This window comes from Trachemys scripta, chromosome 5 (genome assembly GCF_013100865.1).
Source record: "Trachemys scripta elegans isolate TJP31775 chromosome 5, CAS_Tse_1.0, whole genome shotgun sequence".
Lineage (NCBI taxonomy): Eukaryota > Metazoa > Chordata > Testudines > Emydidae > Trachemys > Trachemys scripta.
The window spans coordinates 94,842,235-94,868,093 of record NC_048302.1 but is presented as its reverse complement, the minus strand read 5'-3'; the positions used below and the strand labels follow the sequence as shown (position 1 = coordinate 94,868,093).

Sequence of the window (25,859 nt, the reverse complement as noted above, 5' to 3'; positions counted from 1 at the left end):
GGCAGCAGAGTCAAGAGTAGAAAGAGAATACGGGCTAAACAGAGCATGAGCCATGTGGCAGGCAGCATCTCAGCTATGATTAAAATAATTTGTTTTACTGTGAGAAAAAAGAATGGAGGGTTTTTTTTCATTCACAGATCACTTTCAGATAAGATTTCAAGCAGCTCCCCCCTCCCTCCTCCCCCCCAGGGTCTGAGGCAGACTGGTAAGACCCGTTGAAGCTTCTTTAACTGCTTTGATTTATTTTAGGGCGTCTCTTCATTCGCCTTATTCAAAAGGGCCTTCGTCAAGTTCAAGAATACACTCTGAGCAAGTCCAACAGGTTTGTGTGAAACCCAACTTGGACCACATGTATCGAAAGAAGCACACGGCAAATCACCAACAGAACACAGTTAAGCTTGGTATGGGCTACTACCAGAAGAAATAATCTATTGATTTTGTCTCTAAAAAAAACAAACCTTTTCTGTTCTTTGGGGAAAACAAGCAAACAAACACATACCACTTGGTAACTCAGTGGGGAAAAAGGTCAAGTTACTATTGACAAGTATGTAAAGACATCTTCTAAACCATGGGAAAACATGTATAAATTGTTTCGACTCACTGCATTCAAAACCAAGGAAGTGAATTACAAAACTGCACTTCTTGCATTGTTGGGCTGAATGGATATCTATTTATCATCTCATAAGACAGCCGAATGATCTTTATCTGCTTTGCCCACTTTCTGACCCAAATTCAGGGTTTTTATGGAAAATTGCAGTCAGTTTGATTGATGAAATCCAAAGATGTCTAAAATGGCACCAAAGATCTCCAACTGTGCAGACTCCAACCGAGGGCTTCAATGTTGGCATTGTTCCTGCAAAAAAAGTTGAGAAAACGAGCAAAAGTTAGGGAATTTCTGTTTAAAAACTTCAAATTTCAATGAAGATCCCAAACCTATTATCCCTATTCACAGGGCGAACTGTGTGAACATAAAAGTATTTCCCACACATTGCAATAAAAACAACCACTTTAATTTTAAACCATGTCATAAACCTCCTTTGTAAAAAGCTGAATAACTCTCTATGACAAAATAGCAGGTCGCGTTTAGAAGTAAAATATTTAAATCGGATGAAGAAGAATTGTGCAAGCTAAAGGGGTTTAAAGGAGCAAAAGAAAAGATCTGAGGCGCTATAGTTCTGAAATGAAATACGTTGGACTCCTAATCGCAATTCCGTTTTAAAACTAAAACATGACTTAAATGTAATGGTCTACGTTTTAAAGCAGACAGTTCCTTATAAAAAGCTGCACCCTAAACAGGCTTGAAGCGCATTCTCCACAAAATACCCCTTTCTTATAGGAGCATTGTAAAATGATGCCTGTTATAATTTAGTTGGTAATACATTTAACTCCAGGCTGCAAACTTCCTATATAAACGAGAGCTCGGTGCCTCTTGGATCAAACTAAAACCAAAGGGAAGCAGCTACAGTGCAGAATCCCAGTGTTATTCAGTGACAGATTTGTTCGTCTGTGGCTCCCCTGTCCTGTTTAGGGCTCTGCATTATTGTGGAATATTGTCACCTGCCTAATTGTTCTAAATGGCCACCTCCTATTATTAATAATAGCTGGAACGTGGCTCCTAGACATGTTACCAAGGCTGGGAAGCTGATGAATGAAACCCCTACTAGGGCAAAATCTTGGTAGCTGTCTTCTGTCCTATTACCCAAGGGGGCCGACTATAAATCTTCCTTCATTTTAACCACGTTTACCCTCATACTCCTCCAGGCTAGGGATGCTGTGTTAAGATTGCACTGATGTGCCAATGCTTTGGACCAGCTGCTCCTAAATACAGACAAGTCCTTGTCAATTAAGCCATTGAGGAGCAGGTCCTTGGAGCCCTGGGGCATTTTAGCAGCCAGCAGTGTGCAGCCCCAACAATTAGTATCCATTTTGAAGGGACCTCCAGGGCACAAATGCACAGGCAGGGAAGAATCAAAACACCAGGCAACTTCAATTCTGGAAATTGGTCACATAATGATACTGAACAGACCGGCCACAAGAAGTGAGCCAATCTTTCTTGGGAAGGACATTTATTCCTTTACATATTCTCTCCATCCGCCAAGCTGTATGGCCGAGGCATGAAGCGAAGTGTTGAATTAGGAGAGATAAATGAACACATTCATTTGCCTGTGTGAGCTGAAGTTTCCTTTGCGGTTCTCCTTTGTAACTCAGTGTCACCTCAAGCAGCTGGTGGCATGCAATGCTCCCATGAGCCTGGCCTTTGGCCCAGGAGGAGCTGGACAAGGCAACCCGCTCCAAGGAGAAGAGCTGCGATGTCTCAGGTCAGAAAGGCCAAGCTGCCAGTAGGACAGGCAGAGCATTAGCAGTTCAGCTAAACAAAACCCGAAAGGGATTAGGAAGCCTAGGGGATCATTAGGGAAGGTGTTTGTTTAAGTAATTAGGAAGTTGGTAGCTAGGGGAAAAAAGGCTTGTTATACAAGGCACCTCATCAGAATAGCAAGGTTGGAAATGCAGAGAATATCACAGCACAAGACTATGTGACCCTACCAAGTTCAACAACAGAGCAAACAGCACATGCCATTAGGGACAGCAGTCAACCGGGAGGTAACAAAGAGGGGAGGGCACTGGAAAAATGTTTCAGTATTAAATATGGAAAAGTATGGGGATAGGGGCCGAGGGTCAATAAAAGTCAACAAGAGAGCAGCCTTAATGAGAGAAAGAATTTAATATCAAAAATACATAAATCTGCGTGGGAGAGCAGCCTCAGAATAGACAGAAAAGAAGTCCGGGTTGGAGTCAACATTCACTTGGTAATAGCGCCATAATAGCTAGGGCCAGGTTGTTAACATTTAACACAAAAGTTAACAGGAGAATAAAAGAATAAAGGGGAGCTCCTTTAATTGTAGATTCGCGGGAAGATTTCCATATGCCACGTTAAATGGATAACACCAGATCCGCTTTACAAGGACTCGGAGGGGACTTTTCAGGGGAAGCCTCTTTTCTTCCTTACCATTCACTCTTGGTGCCCCTCCCCACCTTCCCTTCCTATAGTTAGGCGCCGAGTTTCCCAAAGGACAGAAACAAAGATCTTGTTTCAACAAACGTTGTGTGAGAAGCCTGAACTCCATTCCCGTATTTTAGTAGGCAAAGGAATAGGGCTAAAATAGCCAAATCATGGGATCAGCAATTGTAGCTAAGAGGCAATAGATCAAAATGGAAACTGATTACAACGTTCTCACTGAATGAAAAATGCAATGTTTCTTTAGTTGGTGTCGCAACAGCTCACAATAGTGACACACTAGTTTCCCATTACAATTATGTTTTCAAGGGCTTCTTCTGGTGTGTTTAGGTATGTTATTTGTTCGTTTACACATTTAAAAAATAAATACTATCTACAGAGATACAGATAGATGTTTGTGTGTATTTCAGCATTTCAGTCATTCAATATTTTTCACTTGACAATGAAATGCTGTAAGTAGTTGGTCTATAGTGTGGACAAACTATTTGTTTGCCTCTTTCCTTTGGAAAATTATTTAATTTCACATTTGACTACTGAGCATATGCAGTAAACTGTTGTGCTGTTGAAGCCAATGTACCATACTGTTGTCACTCAGATAACAGCATTCAGATGTGTTACGAGATATTTGGTTAAGGTCTCCAAACTCGCTCGGGTTAAACTCCATGCTTTCAGAAAGGACATGAACAAAGGTGTCTATGAGAGACGTGCTTTTTACAGTGTTGTGTGAAGGTCCCACTCCCTTCTCCATTGTCAGGCCTGCAGGCCTTCTTCCATAGCTGTTATATTGCATCAAGTTAATAAAATGAGATGTGAGAAACGTTCTGTATCTGCTTACACGTATATAATTGTGTAGAGCCGCATCTGATCTACAAATCCTCCTCCTACAGGGACTCTTCAAATCGAACAAATACTCCAGTGAGGTTGAGGAAGTGCTGAAGTTGTCTATGTGCTGTTCCAGATGTAGGTCTCTCAAGAGGAGCCGCACCCTGCAGCCCTTATTCCATCTGGGCCATATCTTTAGGGCCTTATTCACAAATACCTTCCGGACCGTTCCAGGGGAGACTGCAGATTTGTCATTCACTGGGCAGTAGCTTGAGTAGGGACTGTAGAAACGGACTCGCACGGGGTGATGGGTTTGATTCAAAGCCCACAGAAGTGAATGAAAAATCGCCCCTTGGTTTCGGTGGGCTTTGGACCAGTCGCTATATCCCTTATGTGCAACTAAACTCTCGGGGGTGAGTAGAAGCTATGTCTTCAGGCCGAATTTAGGTGAGCTCTCAGAACACTTATGTGGCCTTCAGCAGCGTAGCGTCTGAGCGCCCGGTTTGTTGTATTTGGAGACGTGAGTGTGCAGGAGTGGAATCGTCTATAAACTCCATGTCAGTCTGCTTATCCCATCTGCTCTGAGGCCCTTCTTCTGCAATCCTGTTTAAAAGCGTGGGCGTTGGGATGCTTTAAATCAAAACTCATATTTTAAATATTCGGCCCGTGCTTTGGCCTTTCGCAGAGTAGCCGGTGGGTTCATGCCATGCGAAAGGGAAGCGAGAAGGGGACAGAATTAGGAAAGTGGTGGTGGCGGTTAAAAAATTAACCCAGGAGAAATCGAAGCTCCCCGTCCGCTTGGGCAGGGATGAAATAAAGAGCCTGTACCACAATCTTTGGGCAGAACTGGCTTGGGAAGTAGCTCGAAATTTGTTTATATTTTAATAGCTTAAAAACCTGTCTCCTGGCTCAATACAGCAGTGTTTTCGCACTAGTTCAGGAGGTCAGGCAGGCGTAGCCACAGCATGGGAGTTATTTATGTCAAGTCGGGTTATTGTAAACTAAATCCAGCAAATTGCAGATAAGCTCATCAGGGCCGCCAGTGGGCCAGTGCGCCGAGGTCAGTCTGTCCATCCGCTTGGAGACAGTAATTGTCCCAGGTCTGACACCGCGTCGGGGGCTCGCAGCAGCTCCATCCATCTCCATCCAGTTAGCGCCGTGCTCCCAACAGGGCGCGGGCTGAATTGGCTTTACGTCCTGGAGCTAAGGCTAGCTTTGCTCGGCCCTGCCTTTCATGGCCGGGGTAACTGCCCAGTCTGCTTTTGCTTTGGGGAGACAGCAGAATTCAGAGACACAGTTGGCCCTTGTACAGGGACAAATGGGAGAATTTGCTGTTTTAAAAAAGCCTTTGATGTGCAAGTGCTTCAGGTCCCCCCGACAGCATCCCCCCAAAAAGAGGGGGGGAGAGAGAAATCCTTATTGAAAAATCATCAAGCTCTAGCACTAAAATTACGTCCGTTTTCCTAGATTAATTCCTTTTATTTTACTAAATAATGATTTACACAGGCAATTTCCCCTCCCCAGCAGTTTTACTTTTAGAGTATAATCCCCCCCCCCTTTCGGTTTTTTCTTGTTAGTCTCCGATCTGTCTCCCCCTGAACCCAACTCTATAATTCCCCATAAACCCTTATTATTAGGGAAATTCTTCCTTTCTGACAATTTAATAGTCTAAAGTAATCAGCTGCGTGACATCGCCCATCCATCTTCTCAAAAGAGAAAACAAAGAGGATGTTTTTTTCTCCGGGCCTCTCCAAATCCTTTTCTATTTTGAGAAGGGTTCCCCACAATGGGATCCTTATGAACCATAATGGTTATGTTTATGAAGCCAGCGATACCAGTGTATGAAGACAATTTTATGCCTAATTAGAAAATGATGTAACCAAGAGGGAGACAAAGAGGAGTTGTTTCCCATTGCTAGGTCCCGGGCCATTACTCCTGGGCTAATGTATCGCCTCTGATGTGCCTTACGTCCACTATTTTTCTAACATCCCGTCCATTAGCTCCTCAGACTGTTTAGGGTGTTGTGGACAGTTAGTAAAACAGCTCAATTTAGCGGTGGATTAAAGCAATTTTGAAACACGTTCTGAAGGGAATCGCAGGGAAAGGAGAGGAAGAGGCCCTCCCCGCTTCTATCCAAGGGGACCTCACCTCTGTGGAGACTCCAATAACTTCAACCCCAGCCCTGCTCGATTAAGGGATAATTTTTAATATATATGCAATAAATGTTCACTTTGTTAGACTGAATGACAGACAATAATATCGGCAAATCTTCATCTCCATCCATTACCGGCAAATGAGCCGCACAAAGGACATATTTGCTTTTGATTAATTTATTTGCAGACGCTGTTTGATAAAGCAATAACTATTTGGTTAAACTTGACATTTGGTCTTCGGGGGGTTATCTGACAAATCCCCCTCGTTCTGGGGAGATAATAAAGCTGTTTAAATTGGATTAATTATTAATTGGTTGCAATTAATTTCCTCTCTTTCTCTGCGATGACAAACAATGAATATCACTCCTTTCCAAACAAAAGACTGCCGTAGGAGCTCCTCGTCCATTACAATCTTTTCAGTTATTCTGTAGTTAAAGTTTAGATCGAAGTAAGGCGATCTATCTATCTAATCTACTCACCCCCACATAAGTAGTCTCCAAGAATCTCTGCTCTTCCCTTATAAAGGCGATACAAATGTTTATAGGGCGTCGTTTATGTGCCAGATAAACATATTGCCTCTCGTCTTTTCAAGACACAATTGGACAAGATTTTAACTTGGAGGACAGGCACCTTTCTAATTCCTCCCACCGGTTATCAGGAAGAAACCAGCTTCACGGAGCTCTGGGGAAACTTCTCCCCCACTCCCACCCCTCCAAGTCCTTCCTTGCTCAGTGAGTGTGACTGAAAGTTCCCTGGTCGAATGGATCAGGGCAGGAGTTTGGGGCATACTCCGGCCCAGCCGCGAGCCTCCAGTCTCTCTATGTGACTGCACTGGGTGGAACGCACCAAGCACCTTACTAAAGAAAGCGGTATTGTGTAGTGATGGAAACATCAGGTTCGAGCCCTTTCTCCTCGTTTGTGGCCCTCTTCTTCAGATCTTTTGTCCTACTGCTCGGGGAGCCCAGAGATGGGAATGTGACATAAACCTAGAGGTGCTGCCGCGAGGCTCCTAGCAGAGGTCCAGGGAGGGAGAATTTAGCTGAAGACAGAACTCCCAATTCAACTCCAGTGATGAATTGCTTTGGAGAAGGGAAGAGGGAGAAAGTTTCTCTCTCTCTCTCTGTCTTTTCAGAGATGAATGGGCCTGGAGGATGGATGGTCCAGAGTGTGTTATATCTTCATCAAACTGTGAAACCCCTCCCTTTACTAATAATCTGTCACAACTTTACAGAACACACACTGAGACCAAAGGGAAGTCTCTGCCCTGGAGCCTTGTCAAGAAGGGCTTTATCCGGGCAGGAGGCTATGGAAAGGACGGGGGAGGGGGACGAGCCAAACCAAAGGCTGCCGCTGTGTCAAACTTTCCCGATCGCTCGGGACTTCAGCCCCCTAGGAAAGAGAAGCTTTAAACAGAGAGATCCTGCGCCCACTTAAATCATTGCGAGTAGGAGCAGGATCGGGATTGTAGGCTAGGCATAAAGTTAACCCCCTTAGCCATTCTTTGATCTTTAATCTATTAGTTTGTTCTGGCTTCAAAAGCAGGAAAGTCACTGGGTTTGCGTAGCATTGTTGAATCCGTATAATTCCATGCCAATTAGCCTTCGAATATGTGTCACACATTGCGCGCAGAATTATTCCCACTCTGCAGAAGGAAGGCGCCTGGCTATGAGCTGGGAATGTGTCTGTTGTGTATCATTTCAAAGGCTGCACAAAGAGATGTCTAAAAATATCCAATTCAAGGAACAAAATCACCCGAGAAAATCTTTGCTTCGTAAGGAATGTTTTGTTCTTTTTTTGGGGGGGGGGGGAGACACGGAATGACATGCGTTACCCCTGTGCAAAAGCGAAGTGCATGACTAGGAGTAGCATGTGCACTCTCTTTCGTTTTAAATAATATTTGAAATCAGTTTTAAGTTACGATCGAATTAGACGTATCTTCCTTCCATCTCTGTAACCACACTCACACACACAACTGGTGTAGACAGAAATTCGAGGAGATGTAACGGAAGCGCATTTGTTGTATATACTCTTTACAACTTCAGGACTTATTTATTTTAAAATAATAAGCCAATATGAAATACCGTGAATACATAGATACAGGTTATATTTCAGGACTTGTTTATTTTTAATGGATCACTATGAAATACTTGAAACATACGATTATTTCACAGTGATTCATTTTAAAACCCAAATCCTGAAATATAACCTATCTCTATAGCCAGAGATTAGCTAAATCGATGGTTGAATCTATTTACCCAGAGAGAGGGTGTTTGTCCCATATTACTTTAGTTTTATACCTAATAATCGCCGCTCTATCCCGGGAATAGTGTAAGGCACAAAACTGACGCGATGAAAGACATTAGTCTAATGAGGTTTGTCTTGTGGAAGCTGTTGATATTATGTTTTCATTCATCTCATTTGAAGTCCAAGGAAATGCATTCATGAGATTGTTTCTTTATTTTTCCTTCTTCCCTTTTCTTACTGTTTGAAAAAAAATCGCTTTCTTTGGCTGTTTGCTTTAGGGCTTTTCATCCGTGTGTTTCAGATAAGAAAAGAAATCAGGTTCTTTTATTTTTCGATTGGATCCGAATTCCTATTTTGGGAGCCTTTTGATGTCCCTATTTAGTGCCTTTGACTTCTCTTGTGAATGGCAGCCTTTTGTTTCCGTCCCACATGCCCTTTAAGAAATTCTCTCTTAAACGCCTGGTACCCGCTGATGGATCCGTTTTCAAATGGACCAGAAGGAAAAGGCGATGCGAGAGGGGCCCGTTTCCTTAGTAATTGCTCTCGTTTGGGTGAAAATGCAGATATTTTGTCTGATGTGGGAGGATTTGGCGCAACAACATCAGCAGGGGTTTAAAACAAAGATTGTCAGCTGCGATCTCTGTGCACAAGTCAAGGAGCTCCTTTGGCAGTGCTTGGTGCTAGATAGCTAGGGAGCTGGAGGTGTTTCCGAGACTAGAGCAACTTTGACTTAACCGCCCCCCCCCCCAGTCATTACTTCTATTTCAATAAGCGCCGCGGAATACTGGAGACAATGCATGTTCATTGAGAAACCGCTCGCTCGGCTGAAAACTATTGGAGCCCCGGAGATTCTGACCAGCGCCGAGAGTTCTAGAACGGAGTTTTCTTTTCCGCTACAGACCATTGTCTGTGGCGTTATTTTCAGCAATATTTCCTTTTCCCCGCTAAATAAATAAACGCGCCTTCCAGATGACCTGTCAGAGGAAGCTACTACTAAAGAATCCGCCGTCCCTTTAGATTCTTACCCAAAGCATCAAGAGACGTTTTAGTACCCCACCACTTTTTTTTTATGCTGGATCTCTACTAAGCAAAGCATAGATCGCACCGAGCCCCGATTACTAAAAATAACATCTTTCACAATTCACAAATATTTATTGTTCATAAATGTTCGCCGCTTTCCCGGACTCGCGCTTCAGTTGTTTACCCTGCCAAGTATCCCAGTTAAACAAGACATCTTCCTAGTGTTTTGTCTACTGTCATTCGTGGGGGCTCTTGATCAGAGTTTTAAGTAAACGATTATAAGTCTATGGAGTAGGAAAAGCACCATTGCCACTGAAGATCCAGTTACTAACTCACGAGAGGGCTAGTCCACATATTGTATATATAAAGTAAAGCCACAATTCTAGTTGGTTACCTATTAAAAGCGGCAGAAGTAATGCCATGACGACTTACCTTTTCTTTCACTCACTTTTATACATTCTTTTATATCCGAATTTTTATGACTCAGGATATTGACGGATAATTAAATACAAAGAGAAATAGACAAGGCTGGATTGAGGATTTAAAATTATTTCTCTCTGTCTCCCCCCCCCCCCAAGCGCCCAGTATTTCGGGTTTTAAAGGAGGACTGATATTTGGAGCTTGGGAGAAATAGAGGCAGGTGCCTGCTACCTGACTGAGATTTCTTTGCTGGATACCCGGGGAGCTGGGCAAAGGTCGAAGGGATAGAAAAGCTAAATCCCCCTTGTTCTGTTTCTTTTGGCAGGACATTGCAGTGGCCGGAGTGAAAGAATCACTTTTCTTGGGGGGGGGGGCGGGGGTATGGGGCTCTTCAGTACAGACACCATCTCCCCAAAAGTACCAAAACTACCAGGAGTCCTCCAAGGGATCTATTCTCCAAGGGAAAGAGGCTCGCGCTGAAGAGAAGGGAAAAAAATCAAGCAAGAGTTCCTCTAGAATACAAATGTGGGGGGAAATATTGCGGGTATTTGGAAACAAATCTGTAGCCAGATATAACATTCATATTCTCCATGTACAATGGCAGTAAGAGCCGAAGGAAAGGTGCCTACTTACGTTTTAGGTGACTGCTTTCCCTTCCTCACTGACCTGTCTCCTCTGCTGTAGATTATTTTATACATTTCTCCGAGATACACTTATAAACAAGTGGAAATTTTGCATCCTCCTGCACCATTTTATACATGATGAGCCATCAGTAATAGGATTATTAAACAAAAACCGTCTGAGGCGCTGGCGTTAACCTTTTTTAAAATGGCTAATTAGGTTTTGCACAGAAAAATTAGATTTAACATTGCATTGCCTACATTTTCAGTTGATGCTACAATAATTTGGGGGTAGGATGGGTAAAACAATTCGAACAGATAATAAAAAATTAACTATTTTAACATATATTACAGGTTCCCTTTGCTAGTATAAGGCAAAGAATATTTTCATGATCAAATATTATATACATAAAACTAATTATCTTTCGCTGCTGCCGCCATCAATTACGGAAGAGAAGAGAGGTCCAAGGTGCCCTCTTGTGGTTGAATCAGGAAACGCACTTGCCAGGTCTAAAAATGGAAAATGTCTTTATTATTTATTATTGTTCAATGTATTTGATAGTTTGAAAAAAAATTACCATTCTCTTAATGAGTCTGTAGATTCACATTCAGATAAAACACAGGACATTGGCGAGAGGGCGTGAGGATGCTGATTACTAGAGAACATGAGCTGGAAAGCTGTCCACAAAAATAATCACAAACGCCGTAGTTATTAAAGTAAGAAAAGCGAAACGGTTCATTTTTCTCTTTCAACACATTTGTGTAGGGTTCCGTCACAATTGTGGCCACACGAAGTCTTTAACATCAGGCACTTATAAATGCTCACATATATATTTATCAGAAGAATAGACGGACAGACAGAACCCAGACAGAAACCGTCCTGGCTAAGATACTGAAATCAGAACAAATGTGTCGGTGTCGGAGAGCGTTCTCCTTGCAGTGGCCTGGACATCGCAACCATCAGTCTCCTCTAGCTGATGCTTACGACAAAATCCGGTGACGATACTTCAAAAGGAGCTGCTTTTGGAGACCCATCTTTCAGTTCTGATCCGAATGCATCAAGGGTCTCCAAAACAGACGCTCGGACAAAACTATGTTCAATCAATTGCTTCCTTTATACCGCCCCATTTCCTCAGACGGAACTCATCAGTGGGTGATCTTTTTGTTTGTTTGTTTGTTGGTGAAAATAAGATTTAGGGAACATTGGACAAAATAGCGGTAGTAAGGAAGAGAAAGGCAATACGGAAGCACAGTCCAGAAGTGAAACGGGAGGGTTCTATCTTATTTTTTAATTGTAGTTATGTGTATACCCAAAATAGCTGAGAAATAGTGTCAACACAGCTACCGCGGTGAGATAGGTCTTTAAAAAGATTGCACCAGACTCCGAAAGACTGGAATCTGATGTGTGCGGGGGAAGCTCAGATAAAGACAAACGATCAAACATCAATGGCAGGAGTCTGCTAAATCAAAATTTGTATTTAGCCAAATCTGCGTACTAAAATCCCCTGAAATAAATGCCGTTTTACTCACCCAAGGTGTCTATGAACATTCAGCGTTGAGTTATAGATTCATTTTGAAACAGAAAGGGACACAGAACATGACGGCTTAGGGCTTTTTAAAGAGTTCAGATCCCTTTTAACGAATCTGCAACAAAAGCTTTAGGGATTTTTGTGTATTTGTATTTAAAGGAATAGCCACTGGCTCTGATCTTTCTCTCATTACTCAGCTCCTATTGATTTCAATCGGCGTTTCGTTTGTGTAAAGGAGGAAACGACCAGATTTACCGATCTTCAGATTTAAGACCCAAATCTAAAGGCTTTCCTTAGTACAGGGGGAAATATCTATTTGCTTAGAATATAGGGAATGTAGGTACAGGGGACTAAAACCATAGTCTGTTTGATTACTCTACCTCGAATTGTTAAATAAATAAATCACAAGAAGTGGGAAGACATTTTCAGAAGGTAGGGTTGTCAAGAGATAATCACACCCCTAGGGAGGATTTGGTTGTGTCTAGTGTAATCTCGCCCTAGGGCAGTGATTATCTCATGGTATCCATACTCACGCGTCATGCTTTATTTCTTAGCTAATAAATCATTACAAATGGCGCAGTATATGCTTGGGGCAGTGCAACGAAGAAAGACAGCGTATTGAAACCAGTGAAACAGAGGAAATATAAGAACCAGTAGCTACTTCACTTTGAAAGGTTGGAATCTGAATTAGGTCCGACTGCAAGGACACCTTTTCATTTCAGAGTTCTGGCTTTGTATGCATGGGGGTTGGCTGACTGTCGCATCCAGGGCATCTCGTGTGATCTCTTGTAGCTGTATAGTCCAGTCTGTGATGAGCAACGTCCTGAACAGATGTCGCATAGGAATGTGTAGACTTGGAATGATGCGTGGCCAATTTTTCAATCAGTTTTTCTCATCTGTCTTTGCCAAAGTGTTTACAACCTTTATTGATAGTTGCTCTCCATTCAGGTCTGTCCTTGACCATATCTTCAAAATTATCAGTATTTATGCTGCATGAGTTGAGATTCTGATTAAGGTTGTTTTGAAGCATTTACATGGACCGTCCTTGCGCTTTCTGAAATTCAGGAGGAATTTTGGGGGGAATCTATCATCAACCATTTTGATAACATGACCCGTCCAAGCTAAGTTTTGATAATCATTGCTTCAATGCGCCTTCTTCATCCTCTTTCAAGGATGTTAATGTTTGATGCTTTGTCATGCTAGAGTGACTTTGTAACATCAATGGTGATGTTTGGGTCAGTGGTAGTGGTTGAAAGAAGACTTATTTTTTTCCAAGCTGATGGTGACTCCAAACTGTTTAGTTGTCCCTGAGAACCTGTCAAGGATAAGCTGTAGGTCATTTTCACTATGACTAAGTACAACATAATCACAGGGCTTCATATAGGAGTTCTTCGAGAACTTTTGTCTTTGTAGTAAGCCTTCAGAGATTGTAGAGTTTTCCATCAGTTTATGCAGATGGCCTTTTGAAGATCAGAGAGACAAGGTGGGTGAGGTAATATCTTTTATTGGTCAACTTCTACTGGTCAAAGAGACAAGTTTTCAAGCTACACAGAGCTCATCTTCAGGGCTTGAAAACTGTCAGTTGTATAATTCAGAGTGGATAAAAAACCTCACTTCTTCAGATGCATGGCTTTTTGCCCACGAAAGCTTATGCCCAAATAAATCCATTAGTCTTTAAGGTGCCACCGGACTCCTTGTTGTTTTTGTGGATACAGACTAACACAGCTACTCCCTGATAATTCACAGTGGCTACCAAAGAGGACCAGTGAAAGCATGAAGCCTTGTTTCACTCTGTTAGATACGGGGAATGGTTCAGGTAGGCTGTGACAATCTGCACCCGTAAATTCACCCCTTTTCCAAGACTATAATACATTTTGTACAAAGTGTGCCTTGTGAGGTGCCATTTGAAAACTTATGATTTGCTGATCTTTATTTTTCTGGTAAAATATGTGTGGCAACATTTTATGTAAAATTATAAGAGTCTACTGTATGACGTTACTAAGACATATACCAAAATCTGGGGAAGCAGCCACAAACCAGTTCCTCAGAGAGAAAAGGCCAAATGATGCCTCAGCCAGGTCAACTAAATCAAATGGACTATCACCTGGTTAAGTGGCCACTCTTGGCAGGAAAAAGGGTATAAGCAAGAAAATTACATCTTGGCAAAGAAACAACTGGAGGTTCCTGTCCCCACAGACTTCCCATCTCCTGAACCCCAGTTGGAGATGATTCTCAAAGAAGAGAAAAAGGTATAAGAATGGGAAGCAGATGCCCCAAGATATTCCTCCTTTTCTCTCTACCCACAGCAGCCACAACTCCTGAGGAACAAAGAAACAGGTTTGGAAGGAAGGGATTGGGCCAGTAAGATTCTGAAAGGAATCCGGTCAGTAAGACTGCTGAAGCATATGGTGAGAGAGACTTTTGCTTTGAATTCTCTTAGCTTGTTAGTTGCATTTTACCTTTTATTTCTTTGTAACCAATTCTGACTTTTATGCCTCATTCCTTGTAATCACTTTAAATCTATCTTTCTGTAATTAAATAAACTTGTTTTATTGTTTTACCTAAACCAGTGTGCTTGGATTTAAGTGTTTGGGACAATTTCATTTGAGATAACAATATTTGGGCATATCATTTTCTATTAATAAAATGACAGGCTTTATATGAGCTTGTGTTGTCCAGGAGGGGGCTAGGCAGTACAAGATACACATTTCTTAGGGAAAGTCTGGGACTGGGAATTTACTCGTGTGGCTCCAAAGTGTAATTCCAGAGTGGCTGGCTATAGCACTCATACTGTATAGCTGGGAGTAATTTATACGTTGGCGGCTGTGTGTGATTGTTCTCACAGAAAAGCAGTGTAAAAGGCACCCCAGGCTGAAGAATTGAGACCACACAGTTGTTCAACACTCCAGATTGTACCCTGGGTAATTTCACAGCAGCCACCAGGTGAGAGTACTTGACCAGTCATGGCTTGATGGAATTGACATGTGATGTTAATGAATTTGGTGGAGCAGTCATAGTTTCCTAGAATTTTCTAGAGACTATTTCTGCATATATGTTGAATGCATATTTTAGATCAGTTACGACAGAATACAATTCCATGTTTTGTTCATTGCGTTTTTCTTGAATCTGTCTCAAAAACAAAAACAATGTCTATGGTGCTCCAACCTGAGCTAAATCCACACTAGGAGTGGGCCTCTGGCAGAATCTTCTTTCAGACTGTTTTGACAAGTCAATTGAGCAAAGTATGAGCAAGGATTTTACCACTAAGGAGATAACCTGGTAATGGCCACAGTCAGATTTGTTGCCTTTATTTTTGTATAGCGTAACTATGATTGCGTCTTTGAAATCCTGAGGAATTTTCTCAGATTGATAGATATCCTTGATAATGTTGCATAGATAGTGGACAGTTTTGTAGCCTGCAAGTTACAGATTTCAGCTGGTATGCTGTCTTTGCCCAGTGATTTACTTGCCTTCATTTGTCTGATAGCTTTTTGCCCTTCCTCAGCAGTAGTTAATTGGGCAATTTCTTCCTGTGTGGGATGCTAGATTAGTTCCTCTAGCCTGTGGGTTGACAGAAGAGGGATGGCTGAGTAACTCAGTAAAGTGCTACACCCATCTTAGAGAGATGCCTCTTGTTCTTTATTAAGACAGCTCCATCTGAATTCTTTAGTGGAGCTGGTCCCAATTTTCATGGGCCATAAATGGAGTTATTCAGAGAGTAATAAAACAACTTGGTGTTGTTTGTATGGACATAATGCTGTATTTCTTCTGCTTTCTTTTCCCACCAGTTATTCTGTAGAACACAAAGCCATATTTGAGCCTTGGCTTGCAGGTATTTGAATTTGTCTTTCTTTTATGTTGATTCTTTGTCATTTTGCCCGGACATAAATACATTGTTCTTTTCCTTGAGGATCTTTTTGATTTCCTCAACATTTTCATCAACTCAATCCTTATGCTGCCTTTGATTTTAACCTAGAGTTTGCAAAAAGGGTGGCTGATTTGAATATATTCCACTTTTCAAGTGTGTTATTGAGTGATGATGTAATGCTACCAATTTTTACCTATATGTTTTCCCTCAGTATTTCTTGATGAAATGGATGTTTCAACCTTACTAAATTCAGTTTGGGTTTAAACTGTTCAGCACTGTTTCACTGAGAGGCAACAATGTATAAACTGAAAATGGTTCTGATCATCCAGTGGTCAGTTCAGCCGTTTTCTCCTTGCATTGCTGTGGTGATCTCTATGCTGTCTGATGTCTCTGCTGTATAATGACATAGTCAATCAAGTGCAAGTGCTCTGATCTCGGAGGCACCCCCCAACTTTTATATTTGTCGGTTTGCCCGAAGATTGTGTTGGTAAGGATGAGCCCGTGCTCAGTGCACTTGCTCTAGTATATTACTCTAGCAGTGCCCATCCTGGTTCTGGTATCTGTGTGGTGGGATGTGTCCATGTACTTAAAAGTTTCATGTACAATTAATGCTCTTCCCATCGTATTTGTATTCCTGAGCCCTGCTTTTCTTTGTGTGCTTCATCTCCTTTAGCAATCAAGGCCTGCTATATAATTTGGTTATATGCCTATGTACATTGCAACATCTTAAGAAAGTTGGGACCATCACAATCCTATTTGCCTCTTGTAAACAAAGTTTGTGGATAGTATAAAAATGTTTGTTTTAACTTACAGATTGCATCGAGCAAGGAGAGAAGTAACCTCCCTAGAAACCTACAGGGTGTTTGAGTTCACTCCTAACTTGGATGCTGTCCTGAAACCAAGGAGGGAATGGGAAAGAACAACAGTAAGAAAGACAGTGGGAAGAAGAGAACTGCCACAAGGTAGGGGATTAGATAAGAACAACAGTGAGAGAACCTGACAGGAAATGGCCATGAATGGGAGCAATAGCGACTGAGGCAGCCTTCTTACAGGCACAGTGAGGATGGAGGAGGGTCTTCTCCTATTTGTTCAACTTTGAATATGCCTTTGAAAACTGATTTGGCCAAGCCAAATATCAAAATTTTGCCTAAAATTCAACCAAATACCTCTCAGAAGCCAAGGTTTAAAGTAGGAATTGAATTTCCTTGGGCTATAGATTCTGCTAAAGAACAAAGTACAAAGCTGCCCTCATCCTGATTGGGACCTGTGGTAGCTCCTGTAGCATAAATGATTAATAACGATAATAATGCATCCTGGGTCCTGATCTTGGAGATTTTATGCTGGTGAAATTTCTATTGAAGACAACAGCAGTTTAATCTTCAGAGAGACTAGAATTGAGCCCCCATCAAGTGAACAATACAAGTAATGGAGAGGCAAGGTGGGTGGGGTCATATCTCTTATTGGACCAATTTCTGTTGGTGAAATGGACAAGCTTTCAAGCTATATGGAGCTCTTTTTGCCATGAAGAAGAGCTCTGTGTAGCTAAAAAGCTTTTGTCTTTCACCAACAGAAGTTGGTCCAATAGAAGATATTTCCTCACCCATCTTGTGTCTCTAATATCCTGGGACCAACATGGCTACAACAACAATGCAAATAAAAATGATGAATAATAAATAAGCATGTATATAGAGTCCTGTTGTTGAAAAGTCCAAGCTATGCTCAGTACAAGTTCTGAGGTGTGAGAGTCAGAACGATTGTTTTATTCCACCTTTGCAACTCCTTAATCCTAGTGCTGGTCAAGAGCCAGTTTGGCTCTAGCATAAATAAGAACAACCCAAAGGCTGCCTATATGCTCAGCTGCCCACAGCCTTAGGTAGCCTGGAATAGACAGAACACAGAGGCTTCCTGACCACACTCTCTATGGTTCTATGAGCAGTGGTGGCGTGGAGTCACTACTTCAGTTCTACAACATATCTGACTTTATACCATCTATTCTGAATAAGCTGGTTCTGCAGCCCCTTTACAGTGCCAGAATGGCACAAAGGACCAGAGCAGGACCAAGATCTTTGCCCTCAGTCTCTTCAATCTGAGGCTTTCATAGCACTTTACAGAGGTTTGTTTTATTATCCCAATTTTCAGTTGGAAAAACTGAGGCGCAGACTAGTTGTGACTTTGGCCCACGTTACTCCACAAGCTAGAAAACATCCTATTGCCCTTTCAAGCAGCTTTTATTTCTTTAGATTGACAAACACAATGAATTGTGTGGCGGCTTGTGACTTGGACAAACATCTGCAGGGAACAATGATAAGGACAGTAAATTGATTTTTACTTGTGATCCTAAAAAAAGATTTCAACCTAGGTCTCCAGAGGTGAGAGGTTATGGGGGATTAACCGCTGCACTACCAAGCTTTCTTCTAATAGTCTTAAGAATTTTATTCTTCCTTTAAAAAAAGACACATTTTCATAATATCTTTTAATAACTTTACTCATAGTGATCTCAGTTGATAACATTACTAAAAAAAGTTTTTAGAAACCAATGGAATGGAAGAGCCATCCCCATTCTTACACAACATACACATACTTTACATTAGTTTCTACTATTTTTCAAATCAGAGAGCTTGATGACATTATGATACATCTAACATATATAATTAATTATAGAATAGGAAAAAAAAATTTTTTACTCACACTGATGAACACAATGGGAAGAAATTAGATTTCTGATAACTAGGAATGTGCAAGGTTTCATGAAAACAACCTTTTAAAATTATGATTTGAGTATAAAGAACACCCAGAACAGATCAAATCCAAAATGCAATAACTGTCTTTCTATTCACTGGGTATCAATGTGCCTCTTTTATTGGTCTTTCAGAATCCCAGGAAGTCATGATTGCATGGCATGTGCTTTCCATTTTCAAAAGAATAGATTAAAAAGCATGAAAGTCCTCTTAACAGTTTTGGGGAAAAAAGTATTTCTGGTAAACTCTGCTGTTCTTTGAGAAATACCACAAAATTCCTTCAAGCTATCATGCAATTATAGCACTGTAAATGCCAGAAAAATTACAATGTCAATAACACCGAAAAAGCCCTGCGAAATATTATATGCTTTTACTAACCGCTATTTTTGTCACAAATAATGTTCATTATTCATTTTTAGTGATATTCACTTTTGTTTCTGTGTTAGACTTCCATATTGCTTTGTACTTTAGCACAAGAATTATTTTAATACAGTGGTTACCAGTGAAATGTTTTGAGGTAACTAATCAATAAATGGTGCATAAAGTTAGGTAACTTTACTATTATGCAAGCCTTGTCGCTCTTTCCTTTATTGTTATTATTTATTGTGCTGAAATCAAATATTTTTTATTATTTATTTATTTTATCTGTACCAACAGAATAAGAGACAATCTTTTCCCTGGAATGTTTATAATCTAAGGTCTGTCTGAAGTAAATGGGATTATTCACATTCTTGAAATTAAGCACGTGCATAGGTGTTTGACGGAAACAAGGCAAAATCTTTGTCAGCCTAGTGGCACAGCAACAGTGTGTAGTTAAATATACAGAGCTCCAGGAGTCCAACTCCTGGGCCACTTGGAAACCTGGCACATCATGAGGTCACTTACTTGGTTTCCACTGGAGGGCGTCAACAGCCCCGCTCTTTGAGTACACATCAGTGGCTAACCAAGGAATGACATCAGTTATAGTATCAGAAAAAATATTTCATGTTGTCTCCCTGGTTGCAGGGAAAAGCAACACTATGGATGATGGGGGTGGAAGAGAGCTTGACCAGAGAAAATCAAGGGAGAAGGTGTCGTATCTCAGAACTTGCTGTTCTTCAGTGGAAGATGTTACCTGTGCTGTATGTCACAGCCAAAAGGAAGGGTTTGAGAAGGCTTGGAAAGGGGGTGACTTGGAAAAGTAGAAATTCTAGATGGAGAGCTCATACTGAGAAAACAAAGAGGAACCTCAGGGAACATCTGCACTGCAAAAAAAAAAAAAAAAAAAAAAGACTTGTGGCAGCGAATCTCTGAGCTATGGGGCGAGAAATAGCAGTTTAGATGTTGAGACTTGGGCTGGAGCCCAGGCTCTGAAACCCAGATTGTGGCAGAAGGTCTCCGAGCTCAAGCTACAACCTGAGCTCAAACTCTACACTTTTATTTTTAGTCACATAGTGTGAACCCCTTGAGCCCGAGTCAGTTGACCAGGGCTCTGAGACTCGTTGCCAGTAGTCTTTTTGCATTTGCAGTGTAGACGTTTCCACGGTTAACACAAATATTAACGTGTCCCCTGATTCAAGCAGCTAATTTACAAGTAGGTAGGAATATATCTACCAGGAGTACCAGGAGTATAACCACCAGATAGGTAGTTCGTTACCTGCCCCTATGTTGAGGATACCTGAATTATTGCATATATGCTCAAAACATCCTATTTCCAAAGATATAACAAACTCACTAGGAATACCAGTTTGGGATGCATGTGTCTGAAAACTTTTTTCACATAAGACAAAACATAACATTTATCAAACGTATCTGTTTAAATACATATGGCCTAGTGACTACAACATGTGGCGGGGCGAGAGGGGGGCAGAGACTCAACTGACTCACTGGGTGAACTTGGACAAGTATCAACCTCTGTGTGAGTCAGTTTCTCAATCTGTAAAAATATTTACCCTCCATTATTAAATGCGTTCAGACTAGGGCTGTCGATTAACTGCACTTAACTCACATGATTAACTAAAAAAAATATAATCACGATTAAAAAAATGAAGCATGATTAATTGCAGTTTTAATCGCACTGTAGAATACCAATTGAAATTTATTAAATATTTTGGAGGTTTTTCTACATTTTCATATATATTGTATTCCGGGTTGTAATTGAAATCAAAGTGTATATTATTTTTATTACAAATATTTGCATTGTAAAATAATAAAAGAAATAGTATTTTTCAATTCACCTCCTACAAATACTGTAGTGAAATCTCTTTGTCGTCAAAGTACAACCTACAAATGTAGATTTTTTTTTTGTTACATAGCTGTAGTCAAAAACAAAACAATGTAAAACTTCAGAGCCTACAAGTCCACTCAGTCCTACTTCTTGTGCAGCCAATCGCTAAGACAAACAAGTTTGCTAACATTTACAGGAGATAATGCTGCCCTCTTCTTATTTACAATGTCACCAGAAAGTGAGAACAGGCATTTGCATGGCACTTTTGTAGCCGGCATTGCAAGGTATTTACGTGCCAGATATGCTAAACATTTTTATACCCTTCATGCTTCAGCCACCATTCCAAAGGACATGCTTCCAGACTGATGACGCTTGTTAAAAAAATAATGTATTAATTAAATTTATGACTGAACTCCTTCGGGGAGAATTGTATGTCTCCTGCTCTGTTTTACCTGCATTCTGCCATATATTTCATGTTATTCATTTTAAGAAAACGTTCATCGCAGATTTCACAAAACACAAAGAAGGTACCAATGTGAAATTTCTAAAGATAGCTACAGCACTTGACCCAAGGTTTAAGTATCTGAAGTGCCTTTGAAAATCTGAGAAGGACGAGGCGTAGAGCATGCTTTCAGAGTTTTAAAAGAGCAACACTCTGATGAGGATACTATAGAACCTGAACCACCAAAAGAGAAAATCAACCTTCTGCTGATGGAATCTGACTCATATGATGAAAATGAACTTGCTTCGGTCTGCACTGCTTTGGATGGTTATCGAGCAGAACCCGTTATCAGCATGGACGCATGTCCTTTGGAATGGTGGTTGAAGCGTGAAGGGACATATGAATCTTTAGTGCATCTGGCACATAAATATCTTGTGACACTGGCTATCATAGTGCCATGAGAACGCCTGTTCTGACATTGTAAACAAGAAGCGGACATCATTATCTCCTGAAAATATAAACAAACTTGTTTGTCTGAGTGATTGGCTGAACAAGAAGTAGGACTGAGTGGACTTGCAGGCTCTAAAATTTTACAGTTTTATTTTTGAATGCAATTATTTTTTTTGTACATAATTCTACATTCGTAACTTCAACTTTCATGATAAAGAGATTGCACTACAGTACTTGAATTGAATAATACTATTTCTTTTGTTTTTTTTATAGTGCAAATACTTGTAATAAAAATTAAATATAATGTGAGCACTGTACACTTTGTATTTTGTGTTGTAATTGAAATCAATATATTTAAAATGTAGAAAACATCCAAAAATATTTAAATAAATGGCATTCTATTATTGTTTAACAGTGTGATTAATCAAGCAGTTAATTATTTTAATCGCTTGACAGTCCTAGTTCAGATCTTTGGCTGAAAGGCACTAGGTGTAAAGTTACAGTATTATTTCTTTAGAGGTATAAATTCTAAGACAATACAATATAGTAAGGAAGCAATGGCATTATGGGGAAGACATTATTCCCAGATATTTGGAATAAAAATTACCACTATGTTATGTTCAAGATCCCAGTGTTCCTAAACAAATACTGGAAAATACTGTGCCCAACACACTATTTCCTTATAATTGACAACTCTATAGTTGTCAGAAAATTCCTCCAGATCACTCAGTGTTAAATGATTGAATATAACAAATAAACTGCAATAAGGACTCTAAAATCATATTAAAAATGGTTTACCAAGCATTGTCTATATTGCCACCAATGGTGTGTTCCAAAAAATAGTCATTCAGTGGGATGGAGACAGTTGAAGATGTGACCTGCATCTGATTTCATCTTGCTAACCTAAAAGAATATTTTATTATTTTATTCAGCACTTGCACAAATATAGTGACAAGAATTCAGCCTTAAGATACAGTAACTCTTGCTGGTGCAGCTGAAGTGATGTCTTCAGGCTTCAATGACCCTGAAGACATCAGGGAACATACTAATTTTTTTCAGCATAACAAAACATATTTAATCATGCTAGCCAAAACAATTTAATAACAGTGACTGGATCATCCTCTCCGTTTACATGAATGGATGCTGAGCAGACTCTCTCTAGCTGCATAGAAGAGACATGCTATCTCTGTGACACTGTCCCCACTACCTGCAACTTCATGAATTCCCCTCCACTGATTCTCTGCACATAAGAAACTGTGTATTTGGGAGGAGGGGCAGTGACAGGCACATGAAATATAATTGATGGATCTGCTGCTGCGTGAAGCATGATATCCTGATCAGCATGGGGATTTCTGTACAGTGGCAGTTAATGCTGCTTTACAGTCATCACCTAGATATTTTAGTACAGTGACTGCATTTTAAATATGTATTGATGTGTAATGATTTCTCTTTCCACAATGTACTCTGCACATTTAATTTCCTATAATTTTTAATAATAAAATTATAATTGCTGCAGTTGTATTGAAATTTCTCTTTAAAGATGTCATTCTAGTTATCACCTTTACCTTTGACCTCCACATGGCCTACCAGCCCCATTTCTGCAAGTTTTCTATGATTTGGCTCTCCTCTGAATCATGCAATAGAAGGGAGCATATCATCTTGATATGGAAATTCAGATAGATAATATTTGTCATCACTTCTTGACTGATATTCGTTTTGACCAACAGTATAATAACCAAGTAGAAGAAAATACAGGTGTTATTTTTCTTATGCTAAATCATTTTAGCATTTGGAAGATACTGATAATGACATTTCTTAATTTTAAATTATTTGTTTATTAGAAGTGAAATTAATATAGTAATACATTGCTAACATTCAGCTGAGAACATTGTTTCAAGACAGCGTTGCATATTCTTCTTGACTCTTCACAAATTTAATTTTTGGTGGCTCATTTCCATTTTAACACTAGGTGAGATAAACCCCAACAAACACTGTAGAAATAAATTACAGCTAAATATTTTGTTTACATAGACTGACTTTTTTCTATTATATTTGGCAGCCAGGTAGGTGAGAACAAGGGAGAATAACAGTCTTTTGGATAATGCCTGATGTGACTGTGATTTAAAAAATGATCTGATTGAAAAATGATGTGGTTACATTTGATCTTTATAGTTGTGCAGGGCCATTTTGGGGTCTAATATAATCAGCTCTAATTTAGAAAAGCCAATATGCACACTCTGCATTCCAGATATTTTCTTTTCTTCTTTTAAACTCAGAACTCCATGGAAGGAGATACCTTTTGTGGTGGAAGAACTTATTGAAGAAATGGATTTTGTGTATAGATCTGAACACAAGCTTAGGCTCCATCTAATGTGCTGTGACCATATTTTCCACCACCAAAAATGCTCTGATCCCTGCACCCAGAATAAGAATCTTAATTTGGGCATGACAAACTGTAACTGTAATTCCCATGGAGGGTTGCCTTCTTGGATAGTCCTGGATGGGTGGGTAATCCTTGAGACAGCCTAGTCCTAGACATTAAAGGCCTTGAGTGTGAGGTCCTTGTCCTAAATCTACAAGACAAATAGAGAGCAAGATGAGGTCAGAGAGCACTGGTATGATGTGTTCACGCCATCCTTTGTTCCTCACTAAGCAGGTAGCTGTCTGCTGTACAATTTGTAGTTTCTATCTGGCATTTACCTTCAGCCCTAAGTAGAGTGAGTTGCAGAAGTTCAAAGGTGACAAAGACACTATCACACACACCAGAATGTAGGCAGTACAACCCAGTGGTTGGAACAGGAGTCTGGCCTAGTGATTGGAGCAGAATCAGAGTAGTGGTCAGGAGACAAGCCAGTAAACCAGGAGTTCTGAAGAAGGCAGGGACTAGGGGTGGAGCAGCAGCAGGAATAGGCTGGAGCAAGAGCTGGTACAGGCAGCAGGATTGATGCAGTTATGGATGTGGAACACACAAAGCAGCAGCTGTGCTGCTGTTGCTACAAGGCTTAAATGGTGAGCTGTTGTTCCTTCTGTCCAATCAGGGAGCACTATTACTTAGTGAGGGTTTATTGGGAACAGCCAGCTCATTGAGTTGCTTGGCAACCACACCCTGAGCCAGCTGAGTTCCTGACAGGCATGGAACCTGCAAGGTCCTTTGCTGAGAAAAAGGAGGGGGTTAAATAATCATTATATATAATACATATATTTTATTGTGGCTGTGTAAGATTAATTATTATAATGGATTTATAAAATGTTTCTACAGTGTCTGTAATGCTCCTCTCACAGTAAAAATATGTATGTGTTTTTAAAAGTTAACTAACCATAAAAGGATCTGTTTTCACTGGACCTCAAAGGATGTGTCTACACAGCAAGGTAAACCCAGGCTTGAGCATGGGCTCAAACCTAACTCCCCTTGCATCCACATGCCAACTGTGGTAACCTAGGGCTCAGACCTAGGGTCCGAGGACCTTGCAGGGCTGGAGGGTGTGAGGCTGTGTTAAGCTGGGACCTAGGATCTAAGCCCTATTGCTTTCCTGTGTGCACACAGCCTCGACTTGGGTCCTAGAAGTCCCCCACAGACTCGTTCTCAGCCACAGAAGAGCAGCACTGTAGGCAGCCAGCGCAGCGGCAGGAAGTGCCATTACTACCTGGCTGAGCCTGCTCCCCCTTCTTGCTCCGGCTCCTCCTTGCTGCTGCCTGGAGCTGGCCTGGAGCAGGAAGCAAAGTTGACAGGTGGGAGGTGGCTTCCGGCTGTCAGGATGTTAGGGGTCATTCCCTCCCCCAGCCATGCAGAGCCGAGGGTTCTGCAGCTAACCCTCCCTGCAAGGCAGCCACTTGGTCCTGCTCCGCTCTTTGGCTCTTGCTTCCGAACTCCCCCTACCCCCTGGGGCTGCATGTGCAGAGGCACCAAGGCAGCATGTACTGCGAGTGTGGTGAGTGGAAGCCAAGCTAGGGTTACCATATTTTAAGCCTCCAAAAGGAGGACACTCCACGTGGCCCTGGCCCCACCCCCAGCCCCGCCCCCAACTCCGCCCCTTCCCCAAAGTCCCCGCCCCAACTCCGCCCCCTCCCCTGCTTCCCGCGAATATTTGATTCGCGGGAAGCCTGAAGCAGGTAAGGGAGGTGTGGGGGGAGGAGACGCGGCCCAGTCTGGCTCCCTCCCGGCGTCTCCAGCCTGGGTCAGCCCGCCCAGCACTGCCGGTCCCCGGCCGAGCACCCCCGGCCCGCCCAGCACCACCGGCCCCCAGGCCCCTGGCCGAGCACCCCCGGCCGGGCCCCGCCGACCGCCGGCCCGGCTCCCGAGCCCCCGGCCCGGCCCCGCCGGCTCCCGGCTT

The 25,859-nt window shown here is 41.4% G+C and overlaps 1 long non-coding RNA gene across 1 annotated transcript; it reads right to left on the bottom strand.

Annotated features, from left to right (window-relative positions):
* Positions 1–409: 409 nt before the first annotated feature.
* Positions 410–10,630, bottom strand: LOC117878320. Its single transcript, XR_004645952.1, has 2 exons — positions 10,309–10,630; positions 410–853 (listed from the first exon to the last, which is right to left on the bottom strand). It is a non-coding gene; the product is annotated as an uncharacterized LOC117878320 (long non-coding RNA).
* Positions 10,631–25,859: the final 15,229 nt, after the last annotated feature.